Source organism: Schistocerca nitens, chromosome 5 (assembly GCF_023898315.1).
Source record: "Schistocerca nitens isolate TAMUIC-IGC-003100 chromosome 5, iqSchNite1.1, whole genome shotgun sequence".
Lineage (NCBI taxonomy): Eukaryota > Metazoa > Arthropoda > Insecta > Orthoptera > Acrididae > Schistocerca > Schistocerca nitens.
The window spans coordinates 266,303,692-266,330,387 of NC_064618.1; the positions used below are offsets into that span (position 1 = coordinate 266,303,692).

The 26,696-nt window shown below is 40.6% G+C and overlaps 1 protein-coding gene across 1 annotated transcript in view; it reads right to left on the bottom strand.

Moving 5' to 3' along the window:
- Nucleotides 1–26,059, bottom strand: part of LOC126260070 (uncharacterized protein C6orf132 homolog) — a 296,588-nt gene extending 270,529 nt beyond the window's left edge. Inside the window, exon 1 of the mRNA XM_049957269.1 lies at nucleotides 25,722–26,059. The gene's annotated coding sequence lies outside the window, so the exon portion shown is untranslated. The remainder of the gene's footprint in view (nucleotides 1–25,721) is intronic.
- Nucleotides 26,060–26,696: the final 637 nt, after the last annotated feature.

A 26,696-nucleotide genomic window follows, 5' to 3' on the forward strand; every position in this document is an offset into this window, starting at 1 on the left:
AAAGTGTTTCGTGGGCGTACTGACCTCCCAATCTGTGAATACAGTACACACAGCGGTCAACATCGTTGCGATACGGTACTCCTCCATGTGCGTCTTTTCTGGCGTACATTCGGCCCTGACTTCATTTTTATCGACTACAATGACCGACAGCATCGAACAGCGCAGCTGGGTGATGATGATAATTGATGTTTGGTTTATGGGGCGCTAAACTGTGCGGTCATCAGCGCCCTTACGAAGTCCAACTTCTTTCACAGTCCAACTTCTTTCACAGTCCAACTTCTTTCACAGTCCAACTTCTTTCACAGTCCAACTTCTTTCACAGTCCAACTTCTTTCACAGTCCAACTTCTTTCACAGTCCAACTTCTTTCACAGTCCAACTTCTTTCACAGTCCAACTTCTTTCACAGTCCAACTTCTTTCACAGTCCAACTTTTTTCACAGTCCAATTTAGCCATTGTCACGAATGATGATGATGAAATGATGAGGACAATCAAACACCCAATTCCCGGGCACAGAAAATCCCCAACCTTCCCGGGAATAGAACCCGGGAACCAGTTATCTAGAGGTAGCAAAGCTAGCCACTAGACCACGAGCTGCAGACAGCGCAGGTGGAGCAGCTTTTGGAATGAAAGGATAATCGGTGGATGGAGTCGCCGCCCATTCCCCCAACTTAAATCCCACCGAGCACATGTAGGATGATGCGTAAGTCAGATGTATTACAGCATGTCTACACGCACCAACGATCGTCCAGCAGCTGTCAGGAGCTGATGGAAGAATGGGAAGTCGTACCACAAGAACTGGTTACCAATCTCGTGGCCATCTGGGGAAGGGCGTTGCAGAGCATGCATTGCCGTCCATGTTTATCACATACCCTATAAAGAACCACGCCCCGCCTTTTGTTACGTCCAGGGGACCATCATGAAACGTGGGGACTTGAGTGTAATTATTGTCTTTGAATATCAAACAGCGTCATTACCGTTCGTCTCATTTCGCATTTTTCTACTACCTTCAGTACTATGCCGTAACAGTTCTTCCTATGTCTTGTCCAAGTGTTATCAACCTGTGTTACTTGGCAGTGACACGTAATGTGAAAGCTACTTTGATCCTTAGGTTTTGCACAACAGTGTATTAGTGAAGGTCGTTTATTTGCCCAAACTCCGAACGCACCTTAATGGTCCCTTTGTCGGCCGAGGCGGTCAGGTGGAGTGAATCAAGTTTGCCTGTATGTAGTGCATCAGAAAAAGGAGGTAATGCACCATTATTTTCCTAATTTGATTATATTATCAAGAAACTTTAAATTCTAGTAAGGGTCAGTTCGGTTTCAGAACTGTTCCACACATAGGTTTTACTTCAGGGCGCACTTCAATTAATTGTGTGGATAGAACAATTATTTGTTGTTTATTTTTTAAATTTGCAGAGGAAGGTGAAAGGAATACGTTTTATTTTATTGCTTATCTGTAAGCAAAATTTAAACAAATGTTTAAAAAACATGAGAGCGAGTAATCAAGGAAGTGCGAGTGTACTTGTTTCTCAAAACAAAGCTTTGCTTTCCAAAAAAAATGGTTCAAATGGCTCTGAGCACTATGGGACTCAACTGCTGAGGTCATTAGTCCCCTAGAACTTAGAACTAGTTAAACCTAACTAACCTAAGGACATCACAAACATCCATGCCCGAGGCAGGATTCGAACCTGCGACCGTAGCGGTCTTGCGGTTCCAGACTGCAGCGCCTTTAACCGCACGGCCACTTCGGCCGGCGCTTTGCTTTCCAAGACATCTTTGGTCTTAAGTGAGGTATTGGTGCGCAGGCTGTAAGTATCATGTTGCAAAGCTATAATTGAAGCCACTGCCCAATAAAAACAGTCTTTGTCGGTTGTACAACTGATGAAAGATGACAGCAAGAAGCCAGCAGTGACGTAAGTTCCTGCATTTGTTCCGTCTCAGAGAGAGACAGATGATACGTGCTGTCTTCTTCCTTACATTTAATTAGCTCCACAATTCCAACGCAAGCCGTCAGAATGCGTTGGAGACAAGGCCTTTACGTGACTAAACGGCGAGTAAATGGAAATCTATCTGTTATCAGCAAACTACTTTCCCATTAATCATCAAGAGACGTTGAATGGAAAGTACATAGATTATGCTGGAGGAAGATTGATATCTACATCTTTAAGTTCTGCAATACGCAAACCACCTTGCGGTGTGTGAGAATTATAAGACCCCGAGAGTGTTGAGTTGTTTCTTTCAAGGTAACTGGCCGACTCTTTCCCAGTATCGTACCACTGAGCTTTCTCGAATATCTACGACAATCGTATGGTAAATTCTCTTCTCTCCTCTTCCCATCTCTTACGTCAGAAAGGTCGCTAACTTTTTAAAGCGTGGCGTAGTATTCGGAGAACAGCCTCTGGTAATCCCCCTTCCGTTGAAACACTTTCATATCAGCAGATAATTCGATTGGTTTTTATATGGACCCTTTTACTTGAATCAACGTTCGTAAACTACTGATTTTAGTGTCACAACGAACTTTATAATACAGCACTGTAAATCGTTACATTCATAGGGTCAAATAATTACTATGTTAGCTCATTCTTATTCATTTTCGTCTCGACTCCATCGTGGCTAAATCACATACAGATCTAGCACAGTGCTGCTGTACCATACAGACTTCGAATTATAGCTATGAAAGGACTTCTTATTAACTCTATTTACGTTTCCATGGGGAATGACTATGAGACGTTCTTTCTCTTCTTATTCATCTTACTCCGCGTTCTCGTCTTCTTTATAAGCCTCATTATCATCTGCCAACTCCGACTCACACTTTTTCGGTTTTGTGTTTTTATGCATTTTCCTTCACCGCCTCAGTGTTCGTTTTCCTCTTGTCTAAAGCGTATCTGTCGGTATAACTGTGCGTGTTAACGCATCATTTCCGAGACGGGGAGATATTCCGAATCCGGACTGAAGCCTCTCTGCTAGTTGTCGAGGGGTCGGTGGGCCGGCCAGCGTAGATGTGGTTTTTAGACCGTTTCTCACGTCCCGTTAGGTGAATACCGGGCTGGTTCTCATGTTTCGCCTCCAAATACATACTATGAAAACGCCTAGAACACTTTCTCGTATTTGCACCCAAAATTTACCCTATACGAAAATAGACTGGATAGACTACTTCTGAACCACAGACTGTATAGAAGACTGATGATCCTAGCTGTCTGGCGTTGAACGCTTTCTCTGCATCAGCTAATGTGAACATACACCTCCCTGTTACAGAGTTAAACAATAGGGAAGGAAGACTGCATCCCTCTTTCTGCCCTTTTTAATCCGAGTCCTTCTGTCCTGCTCTTCAGTTCCTGTTTTTACCTCGTAGAATCGTAAAATTAAAATCCTTATCCAAATTGTTATGTCTGTATGTGAAGGATAGTCTCAAACTATTGTACAGATTTTGATACAGTTTCCACTACCTAACAGATACATTATTCACAAGGAAGTTCGTGCACATCATTTTTAATTGTAACTGTCAAAAGCTGAGTGCAGCTGTTTCACGTGGACGACACTTTGACGACCTGGGCATCGCCAACCTCCAGCAGTTACCTCACCAGAGAAAGGGGACTTACCAGTGACGTGTCGTTTCTGGCACCTCCTAACATAGTTGACAGATATTTAGATCGAAATCCTTCGCGGTTCGACAAGGATTCGATTGCTCGAGCTACGGACTTCCAGACACGTGTTTTAACACTGGACCACCAGATCAGGCTATAATTGCAGTAATATGAATTTGCAATATATACTAGTATTGGTTCCATATTAATTGGCTCTTGGAAAAACATCTCGTGGCAATGATGGGGGCTACCAGCTGGTCAGCAGCAGAGGTGGCGCTATCCGGCGGGAAAACAGTAAACAGTTGCTACAACCTCAGAGAGCGGTGAACTTCGACATGAATCTATACATCTGTACCTATCTCTATCTATATCCAGACATATTATCAATTAAAGTCTCCCGCCATGTTTTCTGTCTATTTGAGGCCTAACTTCAGGAACCACCATAGAGATTTCCATACAGCTTTCATTAATGCATAGACTGATTCACGAGTAAGATTTGTGCACATAATTTATTATTGTTACACCAGACAAATCGTCTACTCGTAGGTACTTAGTGTTACCTATGCAAAGGCAGGGCGGATCAATAGTATTGTATATTACCCATCTTTCCCTGCAGCTTATGCCTATTTATCTACAGATTTCAAACTCTTGCACCATTTTACATTCGTGAATTCCTTTTCTTGGTCGACAGATCTTCGTTATCAACCTCAGCGTCAGAACTGCCTGTCTGATGCTTATACCTACCCTTCAATTTTTTTCCTATTTTCTTTAATTTTTAATATATGTATACACCTTTCCTTATATCCTCATTTCCTTTACAAACTTCTCTTGTACATCCTTCCATTCTTCTTAGAAAACTCATTCCTTGAGCCTATATTCTACTTTCTTGATGTCTTGTTGTCACTCACGCTTCACCTCCATGAGTAGGGATTGGTACAGCTACAGTTTTGTAAAATTGTAGCTGGGTCTCTTCTGTGGCTTTATTCTGCAAAATTTTACAGTCATCCTAAATCTGAAACTATATTTATTTAATATTTCATCCATGTCGTGCTTTTATTAACGTATGATACCCATACCACGTCTCTAAATTGCGTATCTTCCTTGAAGATCTTACCATTTTAGACTAATTTTAATGTTACTGGTTGAACGCCCTCAAATACCATCTTTTTTGTTTTACCTACAGATAAATTAAGCTTGTCTTCTCAGGATATCTGCTGCAAGGTATAAAACCCCCATATGAAGGTCATCATAATTCTCTGCAGTTAGTGTTAGTTCACTTGTATGAATAACTGCGTTTAGTCTAGTGTCACTCCTTTTTTATTGACCATTTTCCATGTACTGATCACTTTATATATGTAAATATTGAAAAGTGTTTGGGAATATCGCATCCTTGTCTTAGTACTCAGTTTGTGTTTACTGGCTTAATGATTGCGTTTCTCGTAACCATAACACTTTAGATGTTTGTGTATGGACTCTTATCAGTACTTACGGGATGCGATAGAAAACCTCGTTCAGCTATGACATTCCATGATACTTCTCTCTTTACATTATCAAATGCCTTTTCAAAATCTTTAAAAGCAAGCTATGGTTCCATGACGATTCCTTGTCTCTTCTTTATAACTTTCTTAGTGTAAAAAAGATTCTCGATAGATGATCGTCCGTTTCTAAAACTGGAATGTTCTTCAGATATTAGGTTTTCCATAATGTTGTTTAGTTAAGCATTAAGGATTTTTGCATATAATTTATAGACTGAATCCAGGAGGCCTATTCCTCTACAGTTACATTTATTTTTATCACCCTTTTAAAAACAGACTTTACTTTGGTTTTGAAGAAGACTTTTGCTACCTCCCTTCTTCTTCAACATTTATTAAAACGGTGAAGTCTTATATGTAGAAATAGTGCTCCATATTTCAGCAGATCGATATTAATACTATTTAAACTAGGCTCTTTCCTAAAGACTACTTTGTTGCCTTTCTTCTCTCACATCAGTATCTTCCAGGTCTTTTGTGTCATTTAGCTCGGTTATTTCTCATAAGCAAAATGGCTCTGAGCACTATGGGACTTAACATCTATGGTCATCAGTCCCCTAGAACTTAGAACTACTTAAACCTAACTAACCTAAGGACAGCACACAACACCCAGCCATCACGAGGCAGAGAAAATCCCTGACCCCGCCGGGAATCAAACCCGGGAACCCGGGCGTGGGAAGCGAGAACGCTACCGCACGACCACGAGATGCGGGCTCTCATAAGCACTAATAAACGAACACGTAAATCGGTGATTGCAAGAACCGAGTAAGCCGTAAGGAAGATTAGAGATCAAAAGCATGGAGTATGAGCTCGAACTGAATAAGCAAATCTGCCGTCTCATTTTCAAAGGATGTAGCTCAACGTTTGCCTGTAGGGGGAACATGCGAGAAAATACACGGGTTCATATAAGCTAATGTAACTTTACTGATTGAGAGATAATTGGCTATAATGTTAACTTTTCTGCCTAACAGCTTGATAAGAACGTTTCTGTGTGCTTGCAGAGCCCATACTATCACACAGGAAACATTTTTCAAAGATTACTGAATTGAACACTTTCAGAATGTGGTATATTACTCTTAGCATTTATACAAATCTGTATACCAGTTTTTTTAACATCAGTCCTAGATCACTAGAAACAATTTTTTAAATGTATGTGTTTTATAGAAAGCATTTTTTATTTCACAGAATGTAAATAAATTCGGCAATAATACATTTTGTACCATAGGAAATTGTGTTATAGTTTATATAGAAGGTCTGTAGAAAATTTTACCCTTTTACCTGCAATGCTTCAGCAGAAAATGTTCCTTACACACTGAAAAATGAAAGTTGCCGGAAACGCAGGAAAAGATTATATTAGCATTTGTGCCACAAACAGGTAGCTTAATGTCAGCCCTAACCATATAGTGGGTCTCTTCGGTCTTCATGCAGTTCTTTCCTTCTAGTGTGATCCTTCCGGAGTGTCGTTTTGGCAGTATTCTTCACTGACATCTCAAAAGTAGGAACAATTCAAATATTAATCTTATTCAGTAGGTTTTCAGGGAAGCAAACTGCATCAAATCCTGGCCTTATTAAGGTCCTGATTCTGTCAGCACTACCATCATTAAACCCCAGACGCTTATAACTTGAGGAAATTTTAACAACAGTGGATGAGCAAACTGATGTCTTTGGGTATGTCTTCTAAATTAAGATAATAAAGCTTTCGAGCAGGTATTGTATCCCATCACCTGTGCATTTCTTTAATAATTCATAATTAATCATATCGTAGTGGACCCTTGACCTTTTGTACCCTACATATGTCTTCTCTGATGACAAACCATTACGTTGTCTCACACTAAGACAGCGCTGTGTACAAAAATATTATTCCTTTAATTATTCGTATCATATCGTAGTTAGACTCAGAACCTTCTATACCCTACAGATGTCTTCTATGATGGTATAAAACATTAAATTATGTCAAACAAAGACAGCGTCGTGTACAAAAACGGAGGGGGGGGGGGGTGACGGGGGTGGGGGGCAGCGTGTTTGGCACAGTGCACTGGTTGAAATTAAAATGGCTTTTGCGTCATTCGTAGCACGAATTAATCTTTAAAATTGGAGACAATATTTCTAACACGTTATATAACTATCTGGTGGCAAAAAAACAGCTTCATCATTTGTGACCGATTTTACATACAAGCGATTTACAGAAACAGCAGACTGAATGACGTTCTGCTAACGGATACTATTGATCACTATTAAAGTCTCTGTATTTTAGACCTTAATTTTCAACTGAGCAGAAACGATCGTTGCGACAAAAATAGATAAACGAGATAATGCTTTGTTTGCAAAATATGAAACAAAACTCCTAAGAAATTCTGCTTATTCAGTGACTGATTCATTCACGTCCCCTGTAATATATCATTGCTGCGGCATCAACTACAAAAGTAAACTAGCACGCCGTCTGAGTCCTTGGCTCGAAACAGCGACGGTGTATCCAACAGTCGAACGATGTCTTTTGCGAGGTCGTGGTTTTTCTTAGGTCTGTAGAAAGGAGTCAACAAATAAATAGAGGCATGACAACACACACAGAAAAGTTAACGAGGACCGTACCAGAAGAAATAGAGTTTGTCAGCAATTAAGAAATATGGTAGTTTTGACGCAGAATGAAAAACGGAACGCTCGCGCGGCTTAAGCGACAGTATATCGCGAGAAGTGCTAGGGCCTTCTTTCCTACGCGCACCGTCTGTCAAAGGTCAATTGAGAAATAGGGGACGGGTCTTTGATGAGTCTGGCCGACTGCCCTCGCAACAATGGCGTCCACGCAATAACGCACGATTGATGTTTCCGGCTGCGTTTTGCAATTAAGGCACACTCTCATTCACGTATCTCTCAGCTTGCTACACTGACAGCTTCCGTTAATCTTATGAGGTATCTTCAATACTTTTTTCTGCGTCATCTGAAAAAGTATCGCCTGAGGGAGAGTGTAGTAATCAGAGAATGGTGCACATAGGAAAACAGTGTTTCTTTGTCGGTGTATCAGTGAAGAAAAAAAAAATGGCTCTGAGCACTATGGGACTGAACTTCTGAGGTCATCAGTCGCCTAGAACTTAGAACTACTTAAACCTAACTAACCTAAGGACATCACACACACCCATGCCCGAGGCAGGATTCGAACCTGCGACCGTAGTGGTCGGCGGATCCAGACTGAAGCGCCTAGAATCGCTCTGCAACCAAGGCCGGCTTCAGTGAAAAGATTGATTTTTGAATGACAAGCAAGAATGCGCACTAGATACCACCAGAAGCAGCCTCCGCTGTTTCTGATGTTGTTAGACATGAGGTTGTGTTTCATGCAGCGTTTTTAAAGATTTCGAGTGCCTCACATTTAAGTGCTGTACAATACATTAAAGCTATTTTTATATATTGTTAATTCTGCAGTTACGGTTTTTTACGGTGAGTCAAAAGCTATATATCTTTAGAGATATATATTACGTGGACAGTTAAGCCATATTTCGTAGGTCCTGCACCATCTTGAAACAGAGGAACGTTTTCAATCATGAAACATGTGATACTTACAAATGGACCGAATTTTTCAATATTTTACGAATTTTACCTGACTTGATAATGAAAATTTCTCTTAGTTTTCAGTAGCTTCTATTTAAAAACGGTATTTCAGTTTTAAATGGTTTCTGATAATACTTGTGCTTGATTTGAATACATCTACTGACTACCGAAGTGTAGTAGAGTAATAGTGTACCAGACGGACGATTAAATATAGTAATTTACATGATTTTATCGACTGAAATGCTTTTAAATTTACGTAGAAGATTTGGCTTTCAACATGTTTTCACATTAGCACAAACCTTAAATTACCAGAGTAATGTTTGTAATTTCAGAAACAGACTGCAACACATAAAAATTTAAGTCATCATCATAAAATTGAATAGGAAAAACTTATATTCCAAGTTTGGCTAGAGGCGAAGGGCTGAAGAGTGCACCAACGTGCAACACTCTCCCCTATTTGTAACTTCATTAGTGGATGCTAACGAAAACTTGTTCGCCTCCATACATTTATATCCGGTTGTCTTTCATATGATAGGCATATATTAACATCCCAGTTTAACGTATCAACAACAGTGGGTTATTACGAGTGTTGGCTTGACATAGGGATCAAAAGATGTTCAGTGGAATCGAACATACAATAGCACATGGTATCATCTTCATATTCGCTATAAGATATTCCGAACATTTCGGTAGCATCTAATGCGTTAGAGACGGATGGCAAGATCAGTGAGATAAGAACAGGGCAGGAAATAAACGGCCGCTTTGTTGTGGAAATGATACCAGGAGCAGCGCGGAGTGGCCGCGTGGTTTAGGGCACGATGTCACGGAGTGCGCGGCCCATTCGCCAGAGGTTCGAGTCCTCCCTCAGGCATGGATGTGTGTGTTGTTCTTAGCGTAAGTTAGTTTAAGTAGTGTGTAAGTCTAGGGACCGATGAACTCAGCAGTTTGGTCCCTTAGGAATTCACGCACATTAGAACATTTGATACCAGCAGTCACATTAAATGATTTAGGGAAAGTACGAAAAATTTAAATTGTGATGACTATAGGGCAAATGAAACAGAGTGAAATAAGCTTACGTTTCCGACGAAAATCTACAACGAGTGTGAAGCTGCTGCAAGTAACGTAAGTAGGCTGTTTAGGTTTTTATGTTGGTAACGTCACGTAGCGCTCTGTATGAAAATCACTGGCTGTGCTGTGTGCAGTCTGTGGCTGGTTGGCATTGTTGAAATATTCGATATTGTAGTGTTGGGCAGTTGAATGTGAACAGCGTGTAGCGTTGCGCAGTTGGAGGTGAGCCGCCAGCAGTGGTGGATGTGGGGAGAGAGATGGCGGAGTTTTGAGAGCGGATGATCTGGACGTGTGTCCGTCAGAAAAACGAAATTTGTAAGACTGGATGTCATGAATTAATATATATATTATGACTTTTGAACACTATTAAGGTAAATACATTGTTTGTTCTTTATCAAAATCTTTCATTTGCTAACTATACCTATCAGTAGTTAGTGCCTTCAGTAGTTAGAATCTTTTATTTAGCTGGTAGTATTGGCGCTCGCGGTATTGCAGTAGTTCGAGTAACGAAGATTTTTGTGAGGTAAGTGATTCATGAAAGGTATAAGTTATTGTTAGTCACGGCCATTCTTTTGTAGGGATTATTGAAAGTCAGATTGCGTTGCGCTAAGAATATTGTGTGTGTCAGTTTAGTGATGATCAGAAGAAGTAAAGAGAGAAAAGTCTGAGTTCGTTTAGTTTTGCTCAGCTGTTTGAAAATTAAATAACGTAAGGGGTTTACTAGCACAGTAACTCATAAAGTTTTCTAAGGGGAGGTTACAGTAATCAAAACGATCCGAACTTTCAATGTTGGTATCTGACACTTGCTCTAATAGCCTACTGCCATTCCTTCATGGAGCACACTGCACGATGAAGCACCTTACTTATCAATTATCAATTTATTTATTTATTGCAATTGATAACATGAAGAGTTTAAAACTCTCTCTTACATTGACCATACTTCCTTACTAAGTTAGCTATACAAAACCTGTTGAACAAGAAAAGCACATAATAATGATAATAAATAAAATAAATTTCATTAAGTTTTTGTCAAATATGAGGTAGTAGTATTGAAGGACTTAAATATGGAGGAGAATTTTACTGGTCTGGAAAAGAGCGAAAAATAAAAATAAAGATAGTAGAACAGAGGAAGGAAACAGAAACAGATAGGGATAAAGAAGGCATGGACAGTCTCGTAACATGACACATGTACTGGTTTGCGGCTGGATAGAAGAATTACAGTTGAGGAATGCCGAGAAGGAGGGTACATCGATGATGGGAAGTAGATCTCTACTCTGCTCTTGAATACAGAGGGGTTTTGGATTACATTTTATTTACGGGGAAGTCAGTTGCAGAGTTGTATGGCTGAGATGGAGGCAGAGGGGGGAGGAAGTTTTAGTGATATGCTTGAGTACAGCCAAGTCACTGAACGTATCACGTTTGATATTGCAGTGATGATAGATCTCGACATTGAAGGAGAGTATCCGAGGTGACAAAGAAATACAACGACGAAAATAGTGCGTGCCAACATCACGTCGTGTATCCTGCCACGACCACCCTAATTGAGCGTAGGAAGTAGTCTGTTCTCACATTACAGATTGTGACACACATACTATACGCCAGCGTTCATTGATAGCTCGAGTCGTCTGGAATTTCCGCTGTTTATGCCATATGGAGCTATACCGCAGTAGTAAAGACCACACTGCGCGCACTGGACTCAAAACCCAATATTAATTGTCAGTCATTTTTCATTTGTTAAAATCAAAGTGATCGTAAACTCTACGTCGATTTCAACACCACAGTGCTTTACAAGGCGTGATCCTACCTGACGTGGTATAAGCTTGTCCGAGAACTGTCTCGCACATTCGGTTACTAGTAGACGTACAGCTACTCAAATCCCAACCACAGGAATTATGTGACTTTTCTGCATGCATGGGGAATAAGCAAAGGTGAAATATGATAGCGACAAGTAAATGCTAGAACAATAATTTCTACTACAGGACGAGGAGTTTATGTTTACAGCCATCACAAATCTTTTAAAATCCTTCTAGGCGCGCAGTCCGGAACCGTGCGACTGCTACGGTTGCAGGTTCGAATCCTGCCTCGGGCATGGATGTGTGTGATGTCCTTAGGTTAGTTAGGTTTAAGTAGTTCCAAGTTCTAGGGGACTTATGACCACAGCAGTTGAGTCCCATAGGGCTCAGAGCCATTTGAACAATTTTAAAATCCCTGTTGCTCTGCAGCTACGAGCATCGACAATATGTCAGGCGTAAGAGAAATGATTAAAGAAACGAAAAATATGTAATTCATTCGAATTTTTGTTGACGGTGGGAGACTACTATCTCACTCCCCTTTCTCTGTATTATTATTATTATTATTAAGAACCGAGTTAACTAATTACATGATTCATCAAATGTAATTTATTTTTGTTGCCTGTCACCCTGGTATTTTATGAAACCTAGATCCGGAAGCGGCCCAATTCAGTATTTGTATAGAAGAGCGTTGAAAATCACCTAAAAACCATAATCATGTTGAGTGATGTACGACACCAAGGGTCGTTTAATCCAGATTCGATCTGGGTTTGCCTCACTTCACTGTGCCACAAGTGACGCCGGCGTTACGATGTACGAGCAGGTGAAGCGGGGAACACGAGAAGAAAATGTGCTTATCTTCGATAATATCTTACAATATAAAGCTTCTCCGCACATGAAGACTGAAATCACCGATTTGCTCTATGCCATTTTCCTGAATTCGACGACGATTTACACGAATGGATTGAAGACCATCGGCGGAAACAAGGTACGTTGCGCTGTACACAACCACAAAAAAAAATTATCAAGCCCTATATTCTCTTCCTGATGGGGAACAGTCTATTAGAGGAAGCCATCGCAGTTAGGGAAGCAATAAAATACGGCAGATGTGGCACACGAAGCAGTGTAGTGATATTAACCTATCCCATAACTGGAAAACAGCCTTAAAAATCAAAATGAAACGAAAGTTCAACTGCAGCAATTAAAGAAGTCGTTGCAAATAAGGGATAGGGAATAAATAAAAAAATATTTCTTGTCGAGTCCAGGGCACGGGGCCATCTTCCATAATCATATAGCAGATAGCTTAACAAAGCAAAATCGCAAATGATAGAGTTCCTCACCAAGAAATGCTGAACTGATTAACGGAAACGAGAAACGACTGGCATACATAATGGGATGCGGCCAAGATTTCAAAAGGAGTACTTTACGGCCAGCCGCAACGCATAATAGCAAGATCTCCTCCGTTTACTTACTGGAGCCGGAGTAGACGACTCTTAACAACGATTACGCGCATGCGTTTAAGTCATGGCAGATTTCCAACCCACCTATTCCGAATAGGATTGCTGGAATCTCCGTTATGTGGATTATACAATGAAGAAGGTGAGATGAATCATGTATTATTTTCGTGTGCCAGGTACAAGATGCAACAAAAGTCTTTTTAATCGCTTTCGTTAAACCAAAGGTTCCTTTTCCAATATCGGTTGCAGTGTTGTTGTCAATCCAAAATATTGCACTACTCAAATAACTTACGGGTTTGCTTCTGGGTGACGACGTCGACCACCGCCGATATTTCGACAGGAGCACACTCTGCCATTCTCAAGGCAAGACGGGATAAGTTAAGGTCTCATATTGCACTACTGTTAAACTTCATGTTCAGCCACTTAAATGTTGTGACTTAACTATCTAGAGGCAACGTGTACACGATGTATCGATTTTTGTGTGATGCTATGTTTTCTTTTTTTTTATGCTATTATCGCTTTATGAGTAGATTCTAGTCGTGTGTCATACCCCAGTTTTTTGTAAACAGCAATTAACGAGGTGCATATTACAATAAACATTAAGAAACATACTTTGTAAATGTGATTGATGTCGACGGCCGAGTGCCGACAAATGAAAAAAAGTGTGAGACTGCTGTACTTTAGTGATAATTATGCTATATACTGTATGTATAAGTTTCTAGTTATGCCTATGACATGATGCATAGCACAAAATACGATTTATTCGTTGCTTTTGTTTCTAATGATAATCTATGAACTACTTTAACGAATACGGCAAAGCTTAGGCAGTACTACGGAAAAGGCGCAATGTGCTGTGAAAAGAAATCAAGGAAGCTCCTTTAGAGGCCAGAACGAAATTTCAAGCACTCTCTCAGAAAATAGCTTTAATTTCTCTGAGACTTGTCACGAGGGGATGCCAATGGGACGCCGGTAGTAAGGACGTTTTAGTTATATTTATCTAGAACTATTAACTGATATACTTCAGATTAATTGCTTCGATTTGATGAAGTTCTTCGCCCCCTAAAAAGCAGAAAATTCTGTCAACAACTCAGTTATCGAATCGAATTCGGAAGGATTGAAACCGCGTCGAAACTGACACTACTCATTAAACTTTCCCAGTGCACCTCAACTCTCGTGTCAGGAGACAGGCAGCGGACGATTACGGTGCTGTACTTAGACTTTCCAAAATGGATTGTAAAGTGTGTTCAGACTGCGCAAATGTTTCTACTGGTTTATAGACTTTTGTGTTGAGCGTATTCCTAAATTCTGGGGCACGATAGTGGTAAAAGCTGGCGATGAACAGAACACCATTTCTACCGTTCCGAAACGGAACCATTACTTGCGATTTAATCTTTACGAAACACACACTAAAAAATTGTAGTGATGAACGACCTATCTTCTACACGAATCTGGAGCTTAGAAACTTTAAACAGCAAAGGCCCGAGTATCAATGTCCTCCTGAGAGTTAAACGAAAAATCGGCAAACGCCATTTTGCTACGTATTAGTCTGTCTGGATTTCAGGTTAGTTTTTAGCGGCTCATTACGTTGAGATGCAGCACAGTTCTCGAGAATCGCGAGAACACCGCGCAAATCCTCTAGAAAATTACAGAAACCTCTGGAAGATGATGTGGTTGTGGAGGGAGTTCACTCTGTGGCAAGGTCGTTGGAATGGCCGTTAACATTAACGAGAAGCCCGTTTCGAATCCCGATGGGGCCGTTGTGATTATCCTCGGTCTATTAAAATAACTGTCCATGGTTGCACGGCGATTCCTTCCAGACATCTACCACTAATTATTTTATCCTGCCTTATTCCCGGTACTGAGCAAATGTTCGCTTCCTACCGATGATCCGCTGGATAAAAAAAAAATATCTCAGCTCAAGTTACTGGCTCTGGCTTTTTACTCTAAATATTTAAAACCACACGAAAATGCTGTACGTCAATAGTATTAGCACTATAATTTCATATGTTCATGGAGATCAGGGTCATGGAAATTAAGAAGCTGTCAGTGCGATTGTGTTGCAGGGAAACTATTGTTATCTGGACTGATTGACTCAATATCGCTAAACTGTAGTTCTATCATGAAGTCACTGAGGAAGAATTCAACCAGCAACCAGAAATTTTGCAGTACTCATGTCAAAATCAATCGTGGTCTGCAGAGTTACGTGCCTAGTAAGTGGGTGAAGGATGGAAAAGACCCATCATAGCTTAATAACGAAATACGGAGGATGCTGAGGAAGCAGCGGCTGTTGCACTCTGGTTTCAAATGGTTTCAAATGGTTCAAATGGCTCTCAGCACTATGAAACTTAATATCTGAGGTCATCAGTCCCCTAGAACTTACAACTACTTAAATCTAACTAAGGACATCACACGCATCCATGCCCAAGGCAGGATTCGAACCTGCGACCGTAGCGGTCGCGCGGTTCCAGACTGAAGCGCCTAGAACCGCTCGGCCACAACGGCCGGCACTCTGGGTTCAAGAGGGGGCATACAAATGACGACAAGCGAAGGTTGATAGATATTCCTGCGTCCGTGAAAAGATCTATGCACAAAGCATACAACAACTACCATCCTCTCACCTTATCAAAAGATCCGGCAGAGACCATGAGAAACTTCCGATCGTATGTAAAATCGCTAAGCTGGTCTAAGGCTTCCATTCAGTCCATTGTTGACCAGTCTGGTGTGGCCGTCTAAGATAGCAAAGCGAAAGCTGACGTTTAAAATTTCACGTGCAAGAAATCGTTCACACACAGAATCATACAAACATACCTTTATTTGATCTTCGGACAAACTACCGGATGGACGACTTAGAAATAAGCATACCTGGCGTAGAGAAACAACTGAAAGATTTGAAAACAAGTAAATGACGAAGACCGAATATAATCCAAGCTCGATTTTACGATGAGTACTCAACGGCATTTATCGTTAATCTCTCACTTAGCACGAAGTCTCAAGAGACTGGAAAAAGCGCAGGTGACTCCAGTATATAAGAAAGGTACAAGAACGAACCAATTACGGACCAATATCTCTAACTTCTGTTTGCTGCAGAATCGTTGAACATATTCTGAGTTCGATTATAACAAGCTTTCTTGAGACTGAGAAGCTTACGTCCACGAATCAGCATGGTTTAAGGAAGCATGGCTCGTGTGAAACTCAGCTTGCCCTTTTCTCACTTGATTTACTAAGAACTATGGCTGAAGGACAACAGGTAGATTTCATATTTCTAGATTTGTGGAAAGCATTTGACACGGTGCCCCATTGCTGGTTGTCAGCGAAGGTACGAGCATATGGGGTAAGTCCACAGACATGTGAGTGGTTCGAAGACTTCCTAAGTAATAGAACCCAGTATGTTGTCCTCGACGGCGAGTGTTCATCAGAAACAAGCTCTATATACAGAAATGATTTGGCTGACATGGTTGGCAGCAATGTGCAGTTCTTTTCTGATGATGCCGCCGTGTACGGTAAGGTGTCGAAGTTGAGTCACTGTAGAGGGATATAAGACGATTTTGACAAAATTTCCAGTTTGTGTGATGTATGGCAAGTAGCCCTAAATGTGGAAAAAATGCAAGTTAATGCGGATGAGTAGGAGGAACAAACCTGTTCGGATACAGTGTTACTAGGATCCTGCTTGACACTAGTATAAATACCTGGGCGTAACGTTGCAAAGCGAAATGAGGTAAAACAAACATGTGAAAACTGCGGTAGGAAGGAAAGTAGTCGAATTCGGTTTGTTGGGATAACTTTAGGAAAGAGTGGTTCACCTGCAAAGGAGACCGCACATAGGACGGTGGTGTGACTTATTCTTGAGTACTGCTCGAGTGTTCGGGATCCGTACCAGGTCGGTTTGAAGGAAGACATAGGAGCAGTTCAGCAGCGGGCCGCTAGATTTGTTACCGGTAGGTTCGAACAACACGTAAGCGTTACGGAGATGCTTCGTGAGTATCGATGTAGATGTAGATATAGATGGCTGTACCTCAAGTAACGCCATATGTACAATAATAACATGCTCTCCATTATTCGATAATTGCACAACAGATGAATTGCAAGGAAAGGAAAACTAAAGTCATGACATATTATAACAAAATTTTGATACCTAGTCTAGTGATTTGAGAAAAGTAAAGTATTTGACGTGACTGACATAGTAATGTGCTTTGTAAGACTTCGTCAAAATGACCTGCACATAACTAATATTATGTGTCAGAATATGGAACTTATTTTATAATTCACCAGGTTTACTGCATTCTGTTTTAAGTTTCAAATTAGGGGTAACTGCAGGCTCGAATCTTTTGTCTGACCGAGCATTCGGTGACCTGAGAGAAGCAGAAGTAAAGGATCATTGTGTAAAGTCACATTACTGACTCGTGTGAAAGGTTGTTATAGCTTCAAACTGGTTTTTTTCAAAATTTAAAGTGATCGGTTTTCAAGTCTACACAAACAGTAAATGCTTCCGTACTTGCCTTTCGCTAGATTCGTTCCTGCAGTGGCATTAAGTGGTTTACTGATGAATACATTAGACACAGACCGTTAGTTAGGTTCCCGTACTTTGTCTTATTAATGTGGAGCAACGCTGGGATGACTCATATCGATGGAATACCACATGCCACAGTGAATACAACTGAAAACTCTTTTATTCAATAGCAGCACCATAGGCATAAAAATTTCGCAAAGTCCATATTCCGTCCTTCAGCCGTTTTCAAATGGTCATAATTTATCAGCAGTAGTCCCTCAGTCGATGGTGAAATTTCGTGTATGTGGTAGTCTGATGTAATTAAATTATGCTGACAGTTAGGGATGCCCTTTGTACCGAAGAAAAATGTTGGAAGAACTAACAATAAGTGAAAATTTCGCGGTCAGTTGAAGGTGTACGCTTGCCTCCACACTGTAAGCATTTGGCAGCGAAATAATTATGATGACACACTTAAAGTCATCATACGACAAAGTTGTTTTGTTACTGTTAAGTGGAATCTTTAAATATTGCATATTTTGCTTTTCTCTTCCGTCAGTTTAAGGTCTCGGGCTTCTTCTTCTTTAAGGGATCTCATTCGTTAGTCACGTGTTCTTTATTCCACCCATTGTGATTGTGTTTAACTCATCAGCTCTCCGTATGAATCAAAAAGGATAGCGAGGGAGAAGACAAGTGTAAAAGCATCAAGTCGTTAGACTCCGTCGTGGTGCAGTTCAGAGTACCGTCAGGGTGAAGTTCATTGTACGATAATGTAGACACCTGTAAACGTAAAACCTCCTGCACTCATCTTTAAATGGGATTTTCAGTATTTTAGTGGAGGATAAGTAACTTAAAAGGCCGTTCCTTGTGTTTGGTGGAAGGAGAGGGGTGGGGGGAGGGGAAGAGAGTGCCTAGAGAACATTCAGTATGCTTCCCCATACTCCTCAAGCAAAAATTATTGGCACTCAGTTTGAAACCCATCGTGAGAATCTAATTCATTAAATACCTATAAAATTATGTTGAAATTTTTTGCAGGAATAAATTCTGAATTTCCTGAAATGCACTTGATCTCCTATGAAAAAGTGCAGTAGAATATTAGCACCTTCCATTCTTAACTACAAACTTGTTTGAAGGGGACTGTAACTTCCAGCTCGGTGACCTTACTCGACCACTCAAGTCACGTTCGCTGTGTATATAGCTTTTTAACACCCAATAAATAGATAAAAAATACAAATTATGTAATAAACTAGTTAAACTGCGCTGCACATCCTGAATAAGGGGACGAGCTGACACGCATTACTGACCGTCATCCAACCATTAGGTACTCGATGAAGCAACTAGTTACAAAAATTATTTATTTCCTATCGTTCATATTCGACCTGTACAGCACTTACCATAATTTGTGAAGAGCAAATGAGCATTTCTACTGGAAATAATAACGACTAATCGAAAAATGTGTCAGAAGGCTGAAGATTTCACAATTAACTGTAATTAATGTCAAGTAAGAGTAACCGGCTCAGTAACTGCAAATAACGATTTTAATGTTGGGGAAAACCAGCCACTCTCATTACGTTCCGACGGTTTCACTTCGCCTTGAGTCAGTAATTTCTAGAATTCCGATTCATATTTTATCCAAACCAGCTTCAAACATCGAGAAGCCTTCGGCATATGCGTTAAAATTTTGGAAAATACGGGAGAAAGACAAACAAGAGGCTTTCTTCTCTTCTTTGTGGCGCAGGGGTTCGGTGAATTATCAGGCAATTGTTTCACTTTCGTGAAACAGTTATTTACGTGTACCGAAAACATGACTTTAAAATGTATTAGTTGTATGAGCAGTGAAAAATACTTTCGAATGGATTTATGTGATTTTGGTATTCAACATAGGTGTCTCTTCCTGCGTCTGTACAGTTCTAATTACGTATCGTTGGCGAACACAGAAATCTGAATTTTCCTTTAAGCTACGTTTCATCTCAGTTTACGAAATCTTCAGGAAAATGAATTCTATGTTCTAACTTACAGCTATAAGCAACGAACAAAACCAAATTTCTCTTCAGATCTGTAAACACGTGTATAACAGTGTTTATCCATGTCGTTTGGTAAAAATTATTTAAAAATTTTAACACCAGTACACAAATAAAGATTTTTAGAACTGCTGAGATACATTTAATGCATGGTTACATAGGCAATAAACTTCCCTTGCTGTCACGATTTTTTGGCCACTTTCATCATTTTATCACTTTCAATACCTACTCAGATTTGTAGTTCAAAATTTCACCCGTACATGATTTGTGTAGGAAATGTGTACACCATTTTCCGAGATTTACTGGGGAAACTTCCTTTACCATGTTGCCACCAAAAAATTTTATTCTTGTACTCTTTGCAAGAAACGTATTCTCAAAGCAAATAACAATAGCTCATAACTCAACGGCAATCCAATTGCCAAGATAATGCATAATTTTTTTGGTGCCAAATCAACAAGAACTCTACTGTCTGTTGTCAGGCAGTTCATTTGTAAGACTTTACTAAATGACATATTTTCACAGACATATATCTAGACCAATATTTTACCTATAGTTTGAAATCTTTCCCGAGTAAATCTATTATCAACAGTCTGCCGTAAAAAATACAGAAAGTAACCACATTTTAATAGAGCCCTCTTAATGCATGTATTTGACTAACCTACTGTGCACTAAAAACCTAACAGCTGGTCACTTACTTGAGAACGCACATAAGCGAAGCCACTCGTACGCTATGTGGTGTAACGTAAAACTGAATGAACACATATTGCACATAAGGCCACGTATCAGTCAACACTCTTGAGAATATAGCTATGTCTACAGCAAAGCAAACATTTTGATAACCACAAACATACTCACATGTAAGGTAGTGCAGTGCTCCTTAGTGAAAAAGGAGACCAGCAAATACTCAGCATATATGACGGATTTCTGAAAATGCCTCCTCCCAAGTATCTAGAGAAAATGAGGAATAAAAAGCATACTTCATTTGGATCTCCTCTATGGAAAACTAGTCCATTTTACTACTGCCTTCCTTTGAAACACATCTGAACTGGATTTCGAATTTTTTTCCCATTTCGTCTGCTACTGCGGGAGATATCGTTGGAAGCAACAGAAGTCAAAGTTATCAGTCGATAGCACTGGAATCTGCAGAGCAAGCCGCCGAAAGTTCATAAATTGTGTCAGAGGATGGCCTGACTCCCAAAAACAAAAGGTGGGTTAGAAAGTGACATTGGCCGAGTACGCTTGCATTTTATGATCAAATTTTATTACCGTATATGTTAATGTCACGAACAAAACTGAAACACTTACAAATGTACCTATGGCAAACTGCATCAGTTACAGTTCACTAATTTGTATGTTTATTAGACAGATAGAAAACAAGGATATTTACTGCATGAATTTCTTGTTAAACAGACTCAAACCTACAGGATTTGAAAGTTCGACTCAGCTTCAAACAGCAGGTAGGTATATTTACTGCATGAAATTTTTATTAACCATTAGAGGTTGAGATCTACGAACTAGTATCGATCGTGCAAGCCTGAATATGGCATTTTGGTTTCTACAGTTTCCTCCACTATCACTCCGAACGCTGTAACCTTTAGTTCGGAACTCTCTGGAAATATGTAACGTAACCTGTAATATGAAACTATATACTTTGTTGTTATACCGAAGCTTTGATACGTATCTAGGAACGACGTTTCTTAGAATGAGCTACCAAAATTTCTCGGTCTATTTGCAGAAACTAACAACGTATCACGTGCAATTGTATCATATTCACTTGTTACCAATTTGTTACTTGTTTACTTGAAGTAGCGGTACGTTTATGTTGCTAATTAACCATGGAAGTTTTTATTACTCAGCTGCTGTGAATATGAATTGTGAAACTGACGATTTCGCTGAAAACGGTTAGACTGTTTTCTTGCTGTTATTATAACACTGATGGGCAATGTTCGTCACCGAAATTTACCTCCATCCCATCGACAATGTTACGAAAGGAAAATCTGTCCGAAATGAGGTCAGACCCTTATGCATTCGCAGACACACTGCCAACGACGACAATGGAGTAGGTCAATCTGAAAGCCCTTGCTGAGGCATTCTTCCTTCTTATCGATCTCACGAGTCACAGCGTGGAGGGATATAAGGGAAATTTGTTTGTACAGTGCGGGCGGAAATAGAGGCGAAATACTGCGACGCAGCGAAAACACACTCTGGGACGTGGAGGAACAAACAGTACGGGATGGACAGACTCAATAATTGCAAGCCGTGTATTAGTCTTGGCCGGCGCCCACGTTTCTTCAGGGAGTTTACCCAGTGAGAGAGTGCGAGGCGATGGTTCTGTAAGCTGCAGACTCATCCTTGCTGTCTGCGGACTTTGACGGACTTATGGACGTCTTCGAATCGACCAAAAACAGACGATGCTGAAAGACTGGAGACACGTGAAAACAAACTGTTATTCTTGAGTTTTTACTGAAAACAGAACTTCTACTATTCCTTATTCCATTTCTACTAATATGTCACTTTGCTACCCTGTAATGATTTCCAATTTTTTTCCAACTCACAGTTTCAAGAAGCTGCAATGCGGTTGCATATTCATGTTTAATGAATCATCAATATCTAGTATTTCAGGGGGAAAAAAAGCTCTAGACTCATAATCTTCGATAATGAAAAACAAAGAAGCACAAAAGAGCTTTCGACCACTACGAAGGAAGTAGTTGAAGACGAGTAAATGTAAAAATGCTTTCTTTTTAAACAAGAGAAGCAAAGTGCATTTTTACGTTTCACTATTTTCATTTTGAGGCTACTTTCTAAGATTTATAGTGATATTATCATGATACCGAATACAATATACTGATGTTATTAGTGGCTGGATAATTTTGATGAGTTTCCAACACGGTCAGTAAGGAAATTAAAAATATTGCACAAAAGATGAATTTGAGCAATAAAAATACCTGATCTTCTAAAAGAGGAAATGAAAATATTGGTTAACTGGTTAAAAATATGAACATATCAGTTATAGTCAACGATTACGCTTCATGAAAAGTTTCTTAATTAAGAGACATAGCATGTACACCGAACCTTAGTGCACGAAAATTTAGGTAAGAATTCACGAAGAACTCCTTATTCAAACATCACTGAAATGAAAGAACTGTTTCCAAAGTTTTACAGGTAGTAATAGTATTTTTTGTATTAGGCAAGAGCTGTGTGAGTGTAGCAGGAAATTAGAGAACATGCTAAAGTTGGTAACAAAATTCTCCCTAACAAGCGACAATCTGTAATTACTAAAACTGTAAAAGATAACTAAGGTGATTTTAATATTAGGCAGGGTACGAAAAAACTAAAATGAAGTATCTTATCTAGTGGCGCACTTTGCACTTTGATGACAAAGAATTCTTAACCTCGATTCGAAATAAAATTATTGCATGAATACTTTTTTCAGTTCTGTTCTTGGAGATTCACAGGAATGTATTCCATCTTACATCAAATAGGCGACTTACATGTCTGCGAATATTAGTAGCTAATAACTAAATGTCGTTCTGATCACAAAAATATGTATAATTTTTTGCTACTAACCTAAGAAAAATAGTCCATCAGTCCATTTACAAAACTTTCTTCAACGACATCTTTTCACAAAGCTACATCAGTATTTCACCAGCCTTTTAAAATGTTCAGTTAATAAAGCTGTTACCAACAGTATGAGGTGAATACATGCAGAAAATAACTACATTTCAACACAGCCGTCCTGGTGCAAGTACTTGACTACTGGGCACTAATAAACTACACAATGTACCACATATTTCGAAATGAATATCAGAAAGTCAATTGCAAAGTAATACTGAATGAAATCATATTGAATATAAGACCATGTGCCACTCAACACACTTCATAACAAAACTTTGGCTATGAATAATCTACGTGTATGTTGTTCCCCAGGAGAGAAATGCAATGAATTTCCGAAAGAAAGTATCGGGCACCGTAACTTCCTTCCGCTAAATCCATAATTGCACAGTAGCAGATTTTCGACAATATCATTTGTGATTCACAAACCCAAATTACAGGTTTAACCCCCTGGACAGATATAATGAGATGCACAGCTGTTGTTGGAGCATTTGTTTCGACAACAAAACCCGAGAAGAGCGGAAGTTCAGATTCTGTAATCCATTAACCAAGGAGTAATGCCTCTCGAAATCAATAGCTCATTATAATGGCATGAAATCGATGGGGCTTGACCTACTCATTCTCTGCAGGTCGCTACCATCCCAAGTTGGAGTTTGCACGAGTCCCGTCAGAGGAAAGCACTAGCATGTGACCAGAAATAACGTGCGATCATTAGTCGTCCCAATTGCAGAGGCCGTCCGTAGTTTTCGACAGTCCGCGACTTGCCTGCCCGGCGAGGCGGGAAGCACCGCATTAAAACGATATTACGTTACGTAATGAGCAGTTCGTTACTGCTAGGCTGCGTGCCGTTGGCCGCTGGGAACATTCTGAACTACCGAGTGTGGAGTGCTGCGGTGTCCAGCTGGTCTTTGCTCTGCGCTAACGAAAGACCTTGCAAGGTAGCATTTCCTCATCAAAAGTTCATTACCAAGGCTAGGCGGCTCCTAATGACGCATCTCCTACCACCTCAATTAAACAGCATCCATCTGTCGGGAGAGGGCATGCTGACTTTAATGCTATGGTGACGCACTGCGAATGCATCTAGCTCTGAGGCGAGAATGAGTCTGGAGCCAGTGGAACATCTGTGACCGGAAATCACGTTCCTCCTCGACAAGCGTGGTTTTTCTTCGGTTTAATGTACTTCCGTACAGAGTTAGAGGCCGCTGTGCTACATCATTATTTCAGAAACACTACAGCCCGAATTACATGAATGTGAACGCTCACTACTAGACTGGAAAAATTTTGCTGCTCTACGAATATTCGTTGGCCTCCATCAGTTGTCCTATGAAGGAGTAGGTGAGTCGATTATGCATTTAAATTCAGAACAGTTCATAGATAAATAAAAATTTCAGGAAAACTATTGCTGTACTTAGGCGACTGTGTACCCTCATTATGAGGGTAGAAAATTATGCTGTTGAACTAAAAATTTTTGGTTTCCATCAGCTGTCCTATGACATTACAGATGAGTAGATCATGTACTTCAATTCTAAACAAAACATTTGATAAATTTTTTTAAACAATTACCTGCGTGTCCTCATTATTTCAGAATAACTATAGCTCGAATTCCGTGACTTTGTACCCTCATTTTAAAACTATAAAAGCTGTCCTACGAAGGAGCAGATGAGTCCATTTTGTACATATATTGTTGACACTTAAAAAAAGTAATTTATGTTCCTACAGCAGCAACCAAAGCTTCCCTGCGTTCTGTCTGCGCTGAATGTGTCGTTAAACCCAAAGTCTCTAGTTTTGTCTTAGTGCATATATCATTATTTCCATCGTCTGCTTATTCCTGTCGAAAAGCATCGAGATAATCATTACAATTTTCACAATGTCGCTACCCTACAGAGAGTCATTCACACAAGTATAATTCCTTGCAAGTGTTGTGTATCACCACTCTCATTCTGTATTCATACATGACATAAACAGGATTCTGAGAACCGATGCTACTTGTCACTTATTGACATTGTTTCCACAGACGTGAAATCTGCTCGAGTATTTGTTTATAAAGAATGCAGAGCTGATTTTTACTCACATGACGTGCTTTATAGTGTTTACCGTCCCATATAACAGCTATATAATGCGGAGGAAGATCCACAAAAGGTAAAATTTAGTCAACAGTCTGAAACAAGTTTTCATTAACTGTTATTAACTGTTTCGGAGGAATTAGACCATTTTCAGGCTTAATACTAAAATACAGGATTGTTGCTAAGATAGTCGCCAGCTGATGATGGTTGCTACAAGTGGCCAAACATCAGCTGACGCCGGTGGTAGAAGCAGTCCTGTAATTTGACGATAAATTCGAAGATGCGCTAATCCGGAAGAAACCAGTAATAATGGTTAATAGAAACTTGATGTAGACTTCTATTTATTGCAAAAGGTCTTCATACGAATATACCTAAAAATGTCGATTAAATTGTGATATCAATAGCTTGGGACAGCAGGGTACGATGATCTGATCAGCTAGTTGGACCGAAGCTGCGAAACAGGTTGTTATTCATTACTGCCCCAATTCTTGCCCTGAGGCAAAGAGAGATGTATATTACGATGGAGTGTTTACAGTAATTTTCACTTCGAGATGTCCGTAAGTGAGAGCATACCTTACGTTTCCAACGGCCGACGTTGTCTTCGGAAGACAGCGACAACACTGTGATGTCGTTCGAAAATCGCGGCAGAGTTGGGTTTCCGAAGTCTGTCGCTGCCGCGTCGTTTCGCAGAAACACTACTGTTGTAGTAACACACGAGAGAAGCACACGAACACGGAGGAGTCGGGACGTAGGAGACGGACACACTGCGCGTTCTTCGGGTGGTGGGAGTCGGGGAGGGCCCAGGGGGATCGGAATGGAGCGCGGCCGTGCTCTCGAGGAGAGGAGGCACTCGGCGTGGTTCGGAGCGCGCCCGCGCGACCACAGCGCCAACCGAGCACTGACTGAGCGCAGCTGGCAGCGGCGGCCGTCTGCCGCGGCGTCTCGCGTCCGTGGCCGCTCGCTGCCTGGGTCCGGGCGACACCGGCGGCGCGGCCGCGAACTAGAGCCCGCCGGGTCCGGGGAGCGCGGCCGAACACTCGGCGAGTTTCAAGTGCGATACAACGCGAGGAAGACGAGAATCGACTCGAACACCGATTTTCTCTGGCGCGACGAGCTTACCTAGACCTACCTGTTCTAATACACGAATTGTGCCTGCATCCACATCTACAGGTAAAACATGCAAGCTGGTTTAGGGTGTCTTTCAAAAGGAGGGAGAGCTTAAGGGATATTTCGTAACCAATCACTTCAGAAAGCTGCTACGAGAGCAAATAGAGTTACACAGCAAATGTAAACATACCAAAAGTCTCACAGACAGCTACATACACTGAAGAGCCAAAACAAGTGGTACACCTGCCTAACATGGTGTAGGGACCCATCGAGTGCCACAATACGACGTGGCATGGATTCGACTAATGTCTGTAGCTGTGCTGGAGGGAACTGACACCATGAAACCTGCAGGGCCATCCATAAATGCCGGCCGCTGTGGGCGAGCGGTTCTAGGCGCTTCAGTCCGGAACCGCGCTGCTGCTACCTTCGCGGGTTCGAATT